This window comes from Pristiophorus japonicus, chromosome 22, assembly GCF_044704955.1.
Source record: "Pristiophorus japonicus isolate sPriJap1 chromosome 22, sPriJap1.hap1, whole genome shotgun sequence".
Taxonomy (NCBI): domain Eukaryota; kingdom Metazoa; phylum Chordata; class Chondrichthyes; family Pristiophoridae; genus Pristiophorus; species Pristiophorus japonicus.
Window position 1 is genome coordinate 21,457,509 of NC_091998.1, and position 17,023 is coordinate 21,474,531.

Genomic DNA, 17,023 nt, shown 5'->3' on the forward strand with positions numbered 1-17,023 from the left:
AGGACAGGTGACCAAAAGCTTGGTCGAAGAGGTAGGTTTTAAGCAGCGTCTTACAGGAGCAGAGAAAGGTAGATAAGTTTAGGGATGGAATTCCAGAGCTCAGGATCTAGGCAGATGAAGGCCCGACTGCCAATGGTGGAGTGATGAAAAACAGTGATGCGCAAGAGGCCAGAATTGGAAGCGATCAAAGGCTATTAATCTGGCTTAGGAGCCCCCTGCATAAAACCTGAGTTATGCTACAACGGTGGGAAGCGTGCCTGTGATTTCCACGTTCTCGCTGGGCTAGGCTCCATATCAAGAACGTACAATTGGAAAATCAGCCCTGATATGTTTATAGAGTCCAAATGAAGTGAGGCTGACTTAAATTTAGAAGTGTCATGTGCTTAATGTTGTTAAGTTAAACACTTACAGTCAAAAGAATGTGTTTGCGAGTACTTAATTCACAACACTAGTCAATCAACCCTTCAAGTTCATGAGTTGATAATAATTGTACATATATTACACGGCTTTTAACAGTTCTCAGGAGCAAAATGAGGGCAGGGGCTCCCAAACAATGAATGAATGGCGAGGCCAGAGATCAGATGCGCACTTTAATTATGGAAGTGGGCATTTTTTATACTCAAAGAACTAAGTGCTATGGATTGTAGAAGCAGGAAAAGGCAATTTATTCGCTCAACCACTTGATTTACAGTGCGTGCTTTCCCTCGCAGAGCTTTGACAACTGTGGACAATTGGGAGCAGCAATGAAAATACCATACAGTTTGTATCCTGTAGTTCATAACTAGCAGTAGTTGGGTCAGCCAGGTCAGCTGCAACAGCTGGAGCAGGGTTCAGGTCTCGGAACGGGAGGGGCATGTATCAGAACAGAGGTCAGGTGTCCCAACAGGGGCCGTGCTTGACAGTGGGAGTAAGGGTCAGGTCTGAGAGCAGGGCCAGGTCAGATCGAAGAGCAACTTAGGTTTAAGTACACTTCAGGCAGCCATTGACAAATCTACTACAATCCTACACTGCAGAAGTAGATTCATGTAATATATTTGCTTCAGGGGTTCTTTGCTTAAGAATTCAGACAAAGATCAGTGCTGGGACCCCAACTATTTACAATCTATATTAACGACTTGGAGTAAGGGATTGAGTGAAACGTAGCTAAGTTTGCTGACGATACAAAGATGGGAGGAAAAGCAATGTGTGAGGAGGACACAAGAAATCTGCAAAAGGAAATAGGCAGGCTGGGTGAGTGGGCAAAAATTTGGCAGATGGAATATAATGTCGGAAAATGTGAGGTCATGCACTTTGGCAGAAAAAATCAAAGAGCAAGTTATTATTTAAATGGAGAAAGATTGCAAAGTGCTGCAGTACAGCAGAACCTGGGAGTACTTGTGCATGAAATACAAAAGGATAGTATGCAGGTACAGCAAGTGATCAGGAAGGCCAATGGTATCTTGTCCTTTATTGCAAAGGGGATGGAGTTTAAAAGCAGGGAAGTCTTGCTACAGTTATATAAGGTATTAGTGAGGCCACACCTGGAATACTGCGTGCAGTTTTGGTTTCCATATTTACGAAAGGATATACTTGCTTTGGAGGCAGTTCAGAGAAGGTTCACTAGGTTGATTCCGGGGATGAGAGGGTTGACTTATGAGGAAAGGTTGAGTAGGTTGAGTGTCTATTCATTGGAATTCAGAAGAATGAGAGGTGATCTTATTGAAACGTATAAGATTATGAGGGGGTGGATACAGAGAGGATGTTTCCACTGATGGGGGAGACTAGACCTAGAGGGCACGATCTTAAATAAGGGACTGCCCATTTAAAACAGAGATGAGCAGAAATTTCTTCTCTCAGAGGGTTGTAAATCTATGGAATTCGTTGCCTTAGAGAGCTGTGGAAGCTGGGATATTGAATAAATTTAAGACAGAAATAGACAGTTTCTTAAACGATAAGGGGATGATAGGTTATGGGGAGCGGGCAGGGAAGTGGAACTGAGTCCATGATCAGATCAGCCATGATCTTATTGAATGGCGAAGTAGGCTCGAGGGGCCGTATGGCCTACTCCTGTTCCTATTTCTTATGTGATTCATAGCAACACATTGCGATTAAGAACTAGCTGGTTTATTAGCCAAAGGTTTAACAATCCCAATGCACATTACCAGTTCATCTACTAGGCTCACAACTGCATACCTCATCGTGGATCCCTTGAACTCAACTGGCTGGGGTTTTATTGAGTCTTGTGAACATAAGAACATAAGAAATAAGAGCAGGATTAGGCCATTCAGCCCCTCTAGCCTGCTGCGCCATTCAATAAGATCAGTCCCACTTCCCTGCCCCCTCTCCATAACATCATGTGACTGGCTAAGCCACTCCCAACTCAACAGCTCACAAACCTGTGAGCATACACAGAGGTGCATACATTACAATGTACTACTAGCTATGTTAGCTACTTGTGCAGTGCGAAACTGACCATCATGGCAGGTTCATGCTGGCTGGCTGGTTTCCAACTGATGTTATTGGCGAACTTGTGTTGCATGCAAATACTAAAAAGGAAGGTTGGAACACCGGTCAATTTTGATTGATGCAATCTTTTTACATACAGAAGAAACTATGCCTCCATATATTGTCATATGAACATAAGAAAATGATGGTTTTGAAAAGACTTGATTTAACTCGATGTTAAACCGAGGCCCCGCCTGCTCTCTCAGGTGGATGTAAAAGATCTCATGGCACTATTTCGAAGAAGAGCAGGGGAGTTATCCCCGGTGTCCTGGCCAATATTTATCCCTCAACCAACATCACTAAAACAGATTATCTGGTCAGTATCACATTGCAGGATGTCAAAGCACCTGGTCTGCTACCATGCCTGTTCCTCAATTAGCGATTTTCAACAAAGCTATCCTTTGCAATGCTTTCTGTTTATCTTTGGATTTGTGGCAAGGTAATTCCATTTATTTAAAGGTGTCTGTTTTTGAAATCTGCCAAGAGCCCTTCATTCCACATAAGCTTGCAAATGAATGTGAGCCCTATCAAGGACACAACATTTAACTCGTTCCCATGACTTTTTTTGGCATAGACTTTTCTTGTTTTGTATGTTCTTGTGCTGCAGTTAATCTCTCTTTGTTCAAAACTAGTATCACCCAAACTTTACACCCTTTTTAACAATCGCAACCAAGGTTTTCTTTTGTCTGTCCCCTGTAGGTGGCTGAAACAAGGAGCCATAGATACAAGACTAAGGGGGAGAAATGTGGCTGCCTTGCGCCTCCCGTTAGAGCCTGTGGGGGGGGGGGGGGCGGTAACGGGGCGCTAAGGGGTTACCGAGCAGGTGCGGCGCATTCACCGACACCCGCGAACTTCCCTGCTGGTTTGCCGTTAGCGCTAAGACTTACCGCCTAGATCTCTTGCGCCCCGTAGATCATGACCTCATCCGATGCGCAGCGTCCCGTTACCGCCCCAGTTGCGATATTCGCTCCAGCCCCCTGCGGCATCGCCGGGCGTCAACAACGGCTGCTGCAGATTGCGTTGTCACCTCGGCCGGCCGCTAGGGGAGGGATATTTAAAGGCCGTGGTGGTCAGGTAAGGCAACACTTATTTATCTCCCCATTCTGGTACCTCCTGATTTCATATGACCCTGCGATTGCTGAGCCCTGCATTCCACTCAGTGGCCAAAAGTGCTTGGGGCTGTTATACACATAGCGCAGGTGCTGTGGCCCAACAGAGACAGCATGAAGATTCATTCAACCCAGCATTGGCCTTCCCTTTAATCGAGGGAAGGAGCCTGTAAAGATGGCAGCGCTGCACTAAAAATTGCTCAGTGCTCTGCCTCTGCCGCCCCCTCACTCCCTTTAGCGCGCCAAGGGAAGTGGTATCACTCGATTTAGCGCTCCACCTCCCACTTAGAGCACAAATGCGGAATTTCCCGGCGGCCAGCAAATCTTTTTCGCCTGGCGATACTGTCACACTCCCTGAAGAGTTAACACCCCAAACGGGACTCTACGCAATTTCTAGCCCTGAATGCAAGAGATTTAGAAGCGCGAGCCAGAGAAATCTCTTCACACAGTGTGCTGCGATGCTGTGGGATTCATTCCCGGGTTGGTGGTTGAGGAAGAAACTAGGTCAACATTGAGAAGTCGCTTGAATAAAGGGACGAAGGGACCTGGCAACTGAGCAGGTAAATGTGAATGAGGGGAAACACTAACGTGGATTGGTTGGGCCGAATGGCCGAGTTCTTCATTGCAAACAGAGGAATGTCGAGCTAAGTGTTTGATATTATTGTTGACAACCTGAGGGGACAGATCATTGGGGCTATGTAGTCATTTGTGAATACTTACTTGAGCCTTAATGAGTGTTCGTTAGGTTTGGACGCACTACGGAAATATAGGATAAGAACGGTCAGGGAAGGCAGTCACTCAGGCAGTATGTGGACGTTGAAAAGAATGATTATACCCAGCCTGTGTATAGTTTTGTGGGGGCCCAGGAGAGGCGTAGGCCCAGGGGCAGCACGGACCAGCCCACACTGCAATATATGTGAGCACTAGGTCCGTGCAGCAGAGCTGGTCTCCAGTTGTCCTGGTTAACCCTTGCCACTGGACCAAGACCTAGCTTTGTCAAGCTCGTGTGGTAGCTGGCATGCTAAAAAAAAATCCACGCACCGGCATCTTCCACCCTTCAGGATGTAGTTCGGAACCTGGAATATTAGGTCCTTCATTGAAACAACTGTGAACTCATCCCATTTTTGTGTGGAAGCAAGTCATCCTCGATACGAGAGTCCGCCTATGGTGATAATGATTGCTGATAAGTAGCTTCAAGGTTATGGAGAATAATATCAATGGTTTGAAGTTTACCGAACAGTAATGGGTATTTTTTATTTTTGCCTGATTGGTCGGTAACATTGATGAGAGATGGTGATGGGAACAGTGGCGGCAACGGTTGTGATGGCAGGATTTTGTTTTGCTGGCGGTTTTCATATGAGCCAGAGTAGCAGCCTCACAAAGGGGACAGAAGCAGATTGAGTTGCAACAGCAGAGGACAGGGCAAAGTTTTCATTTTACTCCAAGCGTGGTGGTGGCAGGGCAAAATTTTAATTTAGTTTAAGAGATAGCACTGGTTATTGTGATCTGTGTCTCAGTAGAATGCAATGGGGGTTTGCGTGACTGTTACTGCTAAATTTGGTGCGTGGGAGATTAAAAAATGGAAACATTTCAGGTTGACGTACATTTCCTACAGTGACTACACTTCAATGGCACTTCATTGAATTATAGAATCATAGAAATTTACAGCACGGAAGGAGGCCATTTCGGCCCATTGTGCCCTTGCCGGCCGACAAAGAGCTATCCAACCTAATCCCACTTTCCAGCTCTTGGTCTGTAGCCCCGTAGGTTACGGCACTTCAAGTGCGTATTCAAGTACTTTTTAAATGTGGTGAGTATTTCTGCCTCTACCACCCTTTCAGGCAGTGAGTTTCAGACCCCCACCACCCTCGGAGTGAAAATATTTCCCCTCAAATCCCTTCTACACCTCCTACCAATTACTTGAAATCTATGCCCTGATTGTTGAACCTTCGGCTCAGGGAAATAGGTCCTTTCTATCCACTCTATCTAGGCCGCTAACATTAATATACACCTCAATGAGCTCTCCCCTCAGCCTTCTCTGTTCCAAAGAAAACAACACCAGCCTATCCCAATTGGCTGCAAAGCACTTTGGGACGTCCTGAGGTCGTGCAAGGCGCTATATAAATGTAAGTTCTTTCTTTTCTCTTTACATGACCTACTCCTGTGTTATATGGTGCCACTACTGGGAGCCATGAAATCTTATATGTTTTTTATTATTCATGGAACACACAGCTGACATAATAACACTTATCCACAAGTACTTCACACTGTCTAGCTATGAAAGGTTAACAAATATTTTACACTTGCTTAAAAAGGACAATATTTCCAAAAGTCAATTGGCTAAAACATATTACACTGATTTTGATGTTTATATCCTTTCCCCAGGTATTTGTTTCCCTTCCCTTGTGTTACAATTAATCTTGGTTCAAACACAATTGTTATTACAGGGAGTTTCCACCATGGATGCTATTATCGTTCCGTTATTATTTTTTCCCCTCCTAGATTTGAACATCTTGGGATGTGTTGTGAGCCAAGAATTTTTAAATTCTATGCAGAAATGAGCACCAGATGCGGAGAAATCCCATATAAATGTCGCAGGTGGAGTTAGAAAAGTGGCTCACAATGGCAGAGCTGGAGAGAAAATACCAATGAAAGCGGAGTTAACCAAGGAAAATTGGCAGATAATACACGAGGAGTCTTCGGGGTCACGAGATGGACTCTCTGAAAGAAGTCCAGAAAAAAATCTCATTTGGGATTACACTTCAAACCAAGGCATCAGCTGCGGCTCTGTGGTAGCACTCTTGCCTGTGAGACAGAAGGCTGTGTGTTCAAATCCCATTCCAGAGACTTAAGCATAGAATCTAGGCCAACACCTCTCTGGAGTACCGAGGGAGTGTTGCTTCTCTTTCAGACGAGACGTTAAACCGAGGTCCTGTCTGTCCTCTCAGGTGGGCGTAAAAGATCCCACGGCACTATTGGAAAAAGAGCAAGGAGTTCTCCAATATTGATTCTTCAAGCAACATCACAAAAGCAGATTATCTGGTCATTAACTCATTGCTGTTTGTGGAACCTTGCTGTGCACACATTGGCTGCCGTGCTTCCTGCATTATAGCAGTGACTTCACTTCAAAAGTACTTCATTGCTTTTAAAGCATTTTGGGCGGACTAAGGTCATGAACGATGCTATACGAATATGAAACTTTCATGTTTCTGCCTCTGCTCAGAGAAAAAGACATTGGGGATGATTTAGCAATCAAAATCAATGCTGTTTCCCAGATAAAAGGGGCGCGCGGCATTGCCAATAAAATGTTGGCTATACAGGTTGGACCTCTGTGGTCTGGCACACTCGGGACCTGACCGGTGCCGAATCAGAGAATTCTCTGCACCACGGGAGGTCAGTATGTGACTGTACCGATACACCCTACATAAGCGTACGCCTAGCCTAGGCTTACCGGTACCTGTAGAGTGCTGCTCACTGCTCTCCTTCTCATTTAGGGGTAAATTAGAGCCAAATAATAGCACAGAACACTGAGAGCCAGGACTGCCGGCCAGACGTAAACAAACTTAGCGGAAGCGCAGGAAGCCGGGACGCCACCCACGCAAAGTGGCAGTTCTGCAAACTAATGCCGAACCACAGATGTTTCCGCACCAGAGAGTCCCGGACCAGAGAGGTTCAACCTGTACCTAAAAGTGGGGGAAGTCGAAGCCGGCTGCCCCCCCACATGAATCTCCACAGCACCCTCAGCTGACTTTCAACGCTCTAACTCGGTCCATGTGACAGGCAGCGGGACCTCAGCTCCAAACCAGAGGGGAAATGTGAAAAAAAATAAAAACACCTTGAGAGGCCAAGGCTGGAACACTGAGCGTCTCCTGCAGCACGTCCCTGGACATCAAAAAGGAAGGATCTGAAGTCAAGCGTTCCAACTTGGCAGTGATTCAGGGAGCCTTACAGTCTGCAATGGAAACCACCCAAATCACCTTCCAGACAGGAATAAACTCTCCAGTCTGTTTCTCAGCACCTTTGTGATTAGTAGTGCTGCTTTCAATATCATTTCTAAATTTTCTGATAATTTATTAACCACAAATAATCAATATCAACGTGCTCATAATTGATACATTGATACATTGGCTCTGATATTCTGAAAAGCTTAATTTGTGTATGTTAAGTAGTTAATAAGTCCTATTCTCTTTTAAAAATAATGAAATAAAGCCTAAAAGTTACCGTTTGTGATATTAGGGGCTTTAAACTTGAGGACCAATTTTCCAATTTTGTTCTCCCGACAGGGAACCTCGTCTACTGGAAGAGATTCCCCACGGGGAGTACATAATTGAAAATTACCTGTTTAGTCTGTTTTTTTGTGAATATTCCTCTAACAGAGGAGTTAGCCTGTTGATTTTATATGGTTTGACACCTCAGCTAGAAGAGTGTGATATAGAAACATAGAAACATAGAAAATAGGTGCAGGAGTAGACCATTCAGCCCTTCGAGCATGCACTGCCATTCAATAAGATCATGGCTGATCATTCCCTCAGTACCCCATTCCTGCTTTCTCTCCATACCCCTTAATCCCTTTAGCCGTAAGGGCCATATCTAACTCCCTCTTGAATATATCCAATGAACTGGCATCAACAACTCTCTGCGGCAGGGAATTCCACAGGTTAACAACTCTCTGAGTGAAGAAGTTTCTCCTCATCTCAGTCCTAAATGGCCTACCTCTTATCTTAAGACTATGTCCCCTGGTTCTGGACTTCCCCAACATCGGGAACATTCTTCCCGCATCTAACCTGTCCAGTCCCTTATACGTTTCGATGAGATCCCCTCTCATCTTTCTAAACTCCAGTGAATAAAGGCCCAGTTGATCCAGTCTCTCCTCATATGACAGTCCAGTCATCCCGGGAATCAGTCTGGTGAACCTTCGCTGCACTCCCTCAATAGCAAGAACGTCCTTCCTCAGATTAGGATAGCAAGAACGTCCTTCCTCAGATTAGAGGCGTTAGGCATTTCACCACAGATTTCACAAATGATCGTTTTTAAATTATTGAGTTTTGTTTTATTGTCACGAGGTCCCAGATTCCAGTGCTCAGAAATTAAAAACTTTATCCACTTTTATTACCCAACGGCCGTGTCAGGTATTCCCAGGATGTGTATAGTACAGCCAAATGGAACGTAAAGCTTTGCATACTCTGCCCCAACAATGTAACCCTGACCTCTAACCTCAGTGAATACACCCAACTGCAGCAGTTTGAATATTTCAACTCCCCACGCCAGTGAACCTTTCATTTCTCTTTAGTGATTGAAACTTTGTGTTGAACTATGACATTAGGAACTAGGGATTGCAGCTCCCCAAATTAACATGGTTAATATTACGGCGCTCGACTTATTCAACTAATTTATCCCATCAATCTTGGTTTGATTGAAATCTGCATCACAGAGTTTACCAAAGGGAGGAGGGTGGCGGGGAGCGGGGAGAAGGGGAGCCAAAGATTGGCAGCGGTTATGCTCAGAAATTTTTGAACTCGATGTTGAGTCCTGAAGGCTGTAAAATGCCACCCCCACCCCCGCAAACCCAGCTTCCCTTCCCCCCTCAGAACCTGTTTCTTTTTATCTCCTTGTCTCTAATGGCAGTTGGTCATTATCCCGCCATTCATACCCTATCTTGACTATTGTTTTTCTAACTCCTGCCATCACTATTTGAATTTGGGCCACCATCCTTTTTGTCGCTCTAATCTCTCCTGTGTTCCACTCTCTCACAGACCTTCCCTTTTGTTCTTTATTCTCCTCCCCCTTTCAGTGCTTGTTCTTTCCGAACACTCTCCAGTTCTGACGAAGGGTCGTAGCCCCGAAACATTAACTCTGCTTCCTCTCCACAGCTGCTGCCTGACCCGCCGCAATTTCCAGCATTTTCTGTTTTTATTCCAGGGGGGCGCTAATGAGGCCCAAACAGTTTCTCGCCCAGCGGGGAAATTCTGTGGGAGTTGGCGGGGTCACGAACCGACAACACTCCGCTCCTGCTGGTTACACCTCAGGCCACTGCGCCGATGCTGACATCATCGTCATGCACAGCGACCCGTTTTTGCCCCGCAGCAGAAATTGGGCAGCGCCCCATGAGGCCGCCGCAGGAAGTCATGCCTCGCCTTGGTTACCGCCCCCAAATGGGGCAATACCGGATTTTGACCCCGAGGTATTTTATTGGTGTTCAGTAGCTTTTAAGAAGTGTCAGTTTAGTTCAGAGTCAACAACAATGACAACTTGTATTTAACGAAATTCAGTACCGCTGGAAAGCTGCTGCTCCCCCCACCTTTTTGTGGCCATTAACGCCAAAATGTTTTCGTGGCTGGGCCACCCCATGTTCAGCCCCAAAAGTAAACAAATGGGTTCCAGCGCTAATGAACCCTTCCAAAGTGGATTTTTCAGCGGTGTGGCTGTCTTAATTTGAGCATTAGCACCACTGAGAAATTCAGCATGCAGGTAAGGGTTTCTAATGAGCCAGCCGCTCCCAGGCATTTTTAAAGGCCTGGGTTTGCAGCAAGGCCCTGAGGGGGGAAGGAGGTTGGAAGGATGGCTGGTGTAGGAGGTGCAAGGAGAGCCAACAGGTTCACTGATATGGAGCTGGAGACACTGATGGATGGTGTGGAGGACACAAGAAGAATACTGTTTCCTGATGTGGGGAGATCTGGCAGACTGGCAATACATAATGCATGGAGGGAGATTGCAGGGGAGATGTCAGGTACCTCCATAAATGTGAGGACACAACCTCAGGCCAGTCTGCACCCGGCCCTTCCAGGGAGTGGCAATGGGCCGATGTCTCCTAGCTCTGGGGTGACAGGGATCCTCCTCCTCCTCCTGCGCCTGCTCTTCCTCTTCCTCCTCCTGCACCTCCTCAGGCGGTACCACTGGCTCGACCTCCAGCAGCTGTCCCCTCATGATGGCCAGGTTGTGCAGCGTGCAGCAGACCACGACGATGATGGAGACCCGTTGAGGAGGGTACTGCCAGGTGCCACCAGAGCGGTCCAGGCACCGGAACCTCTGCTTAAGGATGCCTATGCATTGCTCAATGATGCACCTGGTGGCACAATGAGCATCATTGTATGCAGGCTCTGGCACTGTCCTGGGATTCCGCAGAGGAGTGAGCAGCCAAGTGGACAGGGGATATCCCTTGTCCCCAAGCAGCCAACTGCCATCCTGATTCGGGCCAGTGAAAACGACGGGCACACTGGTCTGCTGATTCCCTTGCCCGTTGCCTGTCTGCACAGTGCTGACGAAAGACGCCTTCTCCTATGTGCCGCCCTGCTTCTGAGCAGGTGTACCTGGTGTCGCCCGCCCAACACTCCTCCCATCCTCAGGGTGAACCCTGTCAAGCAGGTCTCTGCAGCCCACAGGACTCCAGTAAAGAGTCAGACCTGAAAGTTGTACAAAAGTACCGGGGTATGTGCAAACGTCTGAGCAGCACTCAGCAGGTTTAATGGAATCAAAACAATTAATAAAACTACATGAAAAGATAAATACTGCGGATGCTGGAAAATGAAATAAAAACAATAATAAGTAATAGAACTTTTTATCTACCAAAGGGCCCCAGCGGTATCGTGTTCGAGCACCGCATCGAAAACCTCACGGGTCAATGCCGGGAAAAGTCCTACCTTTTCCTCGGTGAATTTCGCTGTCCTGGTGACTTTCCAGTGGCCCGCACGCTGCTTCCCTCTCCACTGGAAACCTTCCTTTGCAGCGGCTTCACCGTGCCGTTTCCGGCGGTAGTGAACACCGCTGAAATCCTCCCCGAGCTGAATATGGCTCGGAGAGGGAAAAATACCCGACCGCGGCGGCCCATCGATTTTTTCGGTCATCCGCCCAAACTCCGCGGTGGCCGTCCCTTCGTGAATTTCGGGCCCAGCGCCTTTAACATAGACAAACATCCCAAGGCGCTTTACAAGATCATTTTCAAACAGAATTTGGCATAAGGAAATATTAGGGCAAATGGCCAAAAGCTTAGTTAAAGAGCTAGGTATTATGGAGCATCTTACAGGAGGAAAGAGAAGTAGAGAGGCAGAGAGGTTTAGGGAGGGAATACCAGGGAGAGCCCAGGCAGATGAAGGCGTGGCCACCAATGGTGGAGCGATTAAAATCAGGGGCGCGCAAGAGGCCAGAATTGGAAGAGCGCAGATATCTCAGAGCGTTGTCGGGCTAGAGGTGCTTACATACATAGTGAGGGACGAGGCCTGGAGAGATTTGAAAACAAAGATGAGAATTGACATCAGAAGATTGTACCCGTAGATTCAAACTCCACTATAAAACTTGAAATAATCGCCCATGGGCGTTCGACTAAAAGTAAGAGAAAAGATGCGCACTTATCTTTTGGTCGAATGCCTGCCTGAGATCCCGGACTCGAAGCCTTCTCCTCTTGAGCAACAGAGCACTTTCACGTTGGGATGTCTGCAGGAGTCACGTGGACCTGGACACCCAATCACAGGTAAGTATTTTTTCATTCATAGTAAATCCGAAACTCCTATTACCATGAATGAGAAACATCCCAAAACACACAAACGCTACATAAAACATTTTTAAAAACACCTCACATAAATACACTAATCAAAATTAAAGTTGTTAGAAATGCTTTTTAAAGAAAAAAAAAATTGCCATTCTTTTTTTAAAAAGTTTTAATTCTGGTTAAAAATAAATGTAACGTATTGGGCAGGGTTTTTAAAAACAATATATGTTTTTATTTACTTTAATTTATTTATATTTTTGTATGTTTTTAAACTCTTACGTCTGTAAAAGTAGACTTTTATCAGGCGCAAGAGTTTTGAGGACATTTTCTGGGCAAGATATGCGTAAATACCACAATCTTGCCCTTGCAAGTGTCCTCGCTCCCGATCTGCGGATGATCTGCCAAGCCAGAAACTTGACAGATCGAAAAAGCCACTTTTCAGCGCATGCACATTGCGCGCTGAAAACCGAATTTCCGATGCCTTCCCGGGTCCGTAGAAACTTCATACGTGCTCGGGAGGCCGTGATTTCTGCTCCATTTAAGGTCAATATACATGCCACTTTTGTCCCGAGAGAATTTGCCTTATAAAATGCACCATCTTCGTGATAGAACATTAACAGAAGCCCCCTCGCCCTGTTTAGGTGAATTAAAAATACAGCATAGCACTATTTGAAGAAGTGCAGGGAGTTTTCTTGTTACCCTTGTACAATTCTGTGTAAGATTCTAGCTGACGCATTGGTCTTACTAATTAATAGATCTGAGAGTCTAGTGTCAGCAACTTTAATACTATATTAAGAAATATAAGATGTATCTTATATTTATACATCAAGCATAGTAATCTTAACAGGGTAGATGCAGGGAGAATGTTTTCTCTAGCTGGAGAGTCTAGAACCAGGGGTCACAGTCTCAGAATAAGGCGTAGGCCATTTAGGACTGAGATGAGGAGAAACTTCTTCACTCAGAGGGTGGTGAATCTTTGGAATTCTCTACCCCAGAGGGCTGTGGAGGCTCAGTCTTTGAATGTATTGAAGACAGAGATCGATAGATTTTTGGATATTAAGAGAATCAAGGGATTTGGGAAGAGTGCAGGAAAGTGGAGTTGAGGTAGAAGATCAGCCATGATCTTATTGATCAGGCCCTCAAATCTGCCACCAAGCTCATGGCTACAGGGCTGTAGTGATACCCACCCTCCTGTATGGCTCAGAGATGTGAACCATATACAGTAGACACCTCAAATCGCTGGAGAAATACCACCAACGATGTCTCTGCAAGATCCTGCAAATCCTCTGGGAGGACAGACGCACCAACGTTAGTGTTCTCAATCAGGCCAACATCCCCAGCATCGAAGCACTGACCACACTCGACCAGCTCCGTTGGGTGGGCCACATTTTTCGCATGCCTGACACAAGACTCCCAAAGCAAGCATTCTACTCTGAACTCCTACACGGCAAGCGAACCCCGGTGGACAGAGGAAATGTTTCAAGGACACCCTCAAAGCCTCCTTGATAAAGTGCAACATCCCCACCGACACCTGGGAGTCCCTGGCCCAAGACCACCCTTAGTGGAGGGAGAGCATCCAGAAGGGCGCTGAGCACCTCGAGTCTCGTCACTGAGAGCATGCAGAAAACAAGCGCAGGCAGCGGAAGGAACGTGCGTCAAACCAGACTCCCTTTCCTTCAACGACTGTCTGTCCCACCTGTGACAGAGACTGTAATTCCCGTATTGGACTGTTCAGTCACCTGAGAACTCACTTTTAGAGTGGAAGCGATTTTGAGGGACTGCCTATGATGATGAATGGCAGAGCAGGCTTGAGATGCTGAATGACCTACTCCTGCTCCTATTTCTTATGTTCTTAAGTAATCATGCAAGTCTCGCGCGTCCACAGTAAGTCAGGTCAGCTTGGATGGAATCAAAGTCTTAAGTTCGAGCTGCCCCATTTACACCAGGCTGCTCTCACTTTTTATATTCTTTAGTGAACAATCCATGTCACCTGACAGACCCCTGACATCAGGTTTGGTTACAGCACAAAACAACAGTATTTTCTCATCTATACTTCACAAGGACACATTCCTTGGTATCTAACAGCCCTCCGTTGCTTGCCATCAGTAATTTTCTCATTATCCTGAAAATAACTTGCCAACTATTAATTGCGTTATTTCTTATAGCATCACAATCAATAGGTATAAATGTCACACATTGTAATTTAATCTACTTTAGCACTCACTCTGGCTTAAACTTATATTGTGGCTAATACCAGACAAAGCCCTGTTTTTTCCTTATCTCATTAAAGGTTTCTAGATACTAACCACAAAGGCTGTAATGTATGCATCTGTGAGCATGCTCACAGGTTTATATAGTTGTAGAGCTGTTGAGTTGGGAGAGGCTGAGCCAGTCACGTGATGTTCACAAGACTCAATAAAACCCCAGCCAGTTGGGTCCGGGGGATCCACGATGAGGTACGCAGTTGTGAGCCTGGTGGATGAACTGATAATGTGTATTGTGATTGTTAACCCTTTTGGTAATAAACCAACTCGTTCTTAATAGCAATGTGTTGCTACGAATTCTTAAGCAAAGAACCCATGAAGTAAATACATTATAAAGACTGCCTTATCAGCTTTACCTATGCAAAGGGCCGAATGCTTGCTTCACACGGGGGTAAGTAATGCTTCTTGCTTGTCCTTACCCAATATGGCGGGCGGCGCACTTCCGATCGGAAGTGTATGTGTGCTTCTTACCTGCCATTTTAGGGACTTAGGAGGTTGAGTAGCGCATTAAAAATGGGTGCTATGCAGCCCAATTTCTAGGACCCTGTCTTTTTAATTCAGGCCACACAGAATTATATAGACTATTCAGCACAGCTAGCTTTTGTTTCTCATAATGCATATTATATCAGCTTATTAATGTCAATGTATTTAGCCATTTGATGCTAATATATACTAGCCGTTTATTATTATTACCCCCCACCCAAAACCTGCAATCCTGAGCAACTATCTTCCCATTTACTGTGTGCAACTTGACTGCTGCATTTGCCTACACAGTAACAGTGACTGTACTTCAAAAGTAACTCATTGCAGGTGAAGTGCTTTGTGAAGATGTGATAAGGTGTTTTATACATGCAAAGTCGGTATGTTCTGTAGATGTGCTAAATGCTAGATAATTGCAAGTTGGTTCTTTTCATTCTTTTGCTGGCTGCAGAGACATTAATAACACTGCTAACAGGCTTAGAGCCCAAAGTACACGCTCAGTTGACCCACAAATACTAACACATTTGTGATAAATGTCCCTCATAGATTGTTCATTTGATATGAACTGTGGCAAACCAGATGCTATTCCTCTCAAACATTGAATAGTCCCAGTACAGTTTTTTGCACATGCCAAGACTCCACATCCTCTCATTCCTCAAGTTGAAGTCCATCAACAAAAAGCAGCTGTGTGAATCTGAGCTTTTTCGCAAGCTACGACAGAGCTCTTATACTGAGGCATGCTCTGGCTTTGTAGCAGCTCCTGATGCCGCGATCGCTTGATCAGAAACCAGGCAGCTAGGGCTGCTTAAGTCTTCTGATTTCACAAATAGGCAAAATGGAGTCGTTCTCCGAAGAGAGAATGTTTCTACTTGTGGGGAAGAGCATAATTAGAGGCTATCAATATAAGATAGTCACCGAGAAATCCAATAGGGAATTCAGAAGAAACTTCTTTACCCAGAGAGTGGTGAGAATGTGGAGCTCTCTACCACAGGAAGTGATTGAAGCAAATAGTATAGATACATTTAAGGGGAGGCTGGAGAGCATTTGAGGGAGAAGGAAATAGAGGGTTATGCTGATAGATTTAGTTGAGAAAAGACAGGAGGAGGCTCGAGTGGAGCATAAATGCCAGCATGGACTGGTTGGGCCGAGTGGCCTGTTTGTGCTGTAAATACTTATGTAAGACCAATAGACAATAAATCATTAAATACTCCATCAGGATGGGGGAGCTATGGAAGGAATCAAAAACTAGGTGTGCGCTTAATGCTTGAAGAAGCTCAAGTTAGTCTACTTCTACCGTAACTCTTGGCCCACTGCTTTTTCAGTCAACAGGCTCGAGGGGCTGCATGGCCTACTCCTGTTCCTATGTTCCAATACCAAGAGTCTTTCTTAGCTCTCCTGCATGGAGCATTTGCTGAATGGTGCACTGCAGACTTGCCATGGGCTTAATGCATTCAAGCCACACATCTTTGCATGCTATCACGTACGATTCCAGCTCAGTGCCAGCTCAGTAATCAGTTCATGGATAGCACTACCCGCTTTTCCTCCTTTAAGGCCCCTAGTCTCAGTCACTGCTTCTACACTGTTGTACTGGGAACCCAGGAGTCGTTGATGTGTACTGTGCATTGCAGCTAATTTTAGCACCGAAGCAAACTCAAGCCCCAGGTAACTGATGGAGCTTACACTGCAAGGGGCAAGATTTAACAGATGACAGAAACTGGACAATACCTTGGTAAAACTTGAAATGTATTTGCAAATATTTGACATTGTTTGTTATGGTATAAATTGTATTTTTTTCTGAGCAATGCCCGAGGGAAAAAAGCACATAGACAGACAGCCAGATAGATAGAAGGTAGCCAGAATGGCCATGATAACATAATACTCATGATAAAATTCACTTATTCATAATCATAATAACTTAAAAAGGCCCATTCTGACCATTGTAACAGTCATGGCTCAGTTGGTAGCACTCTCAGTTGTAGGGTTCAAGTCCCACTCCAGAGACTTGAACACAAACTAGGCTGACACTCCAGTGCAGTGCTGAGGCAGTGTTGCACTGACAGAGGGTGCCGTCTTTCGGATGGGACATTAAACCGATCTTCTCTCTTAGGTGGACGTAAAAGATCCCATGGCACTATTTTGAAGAAGAGTTATTCCTGGTATCCTGCCCAATATTCATCCCTCAGTCAACATCACTAAAAACAGAT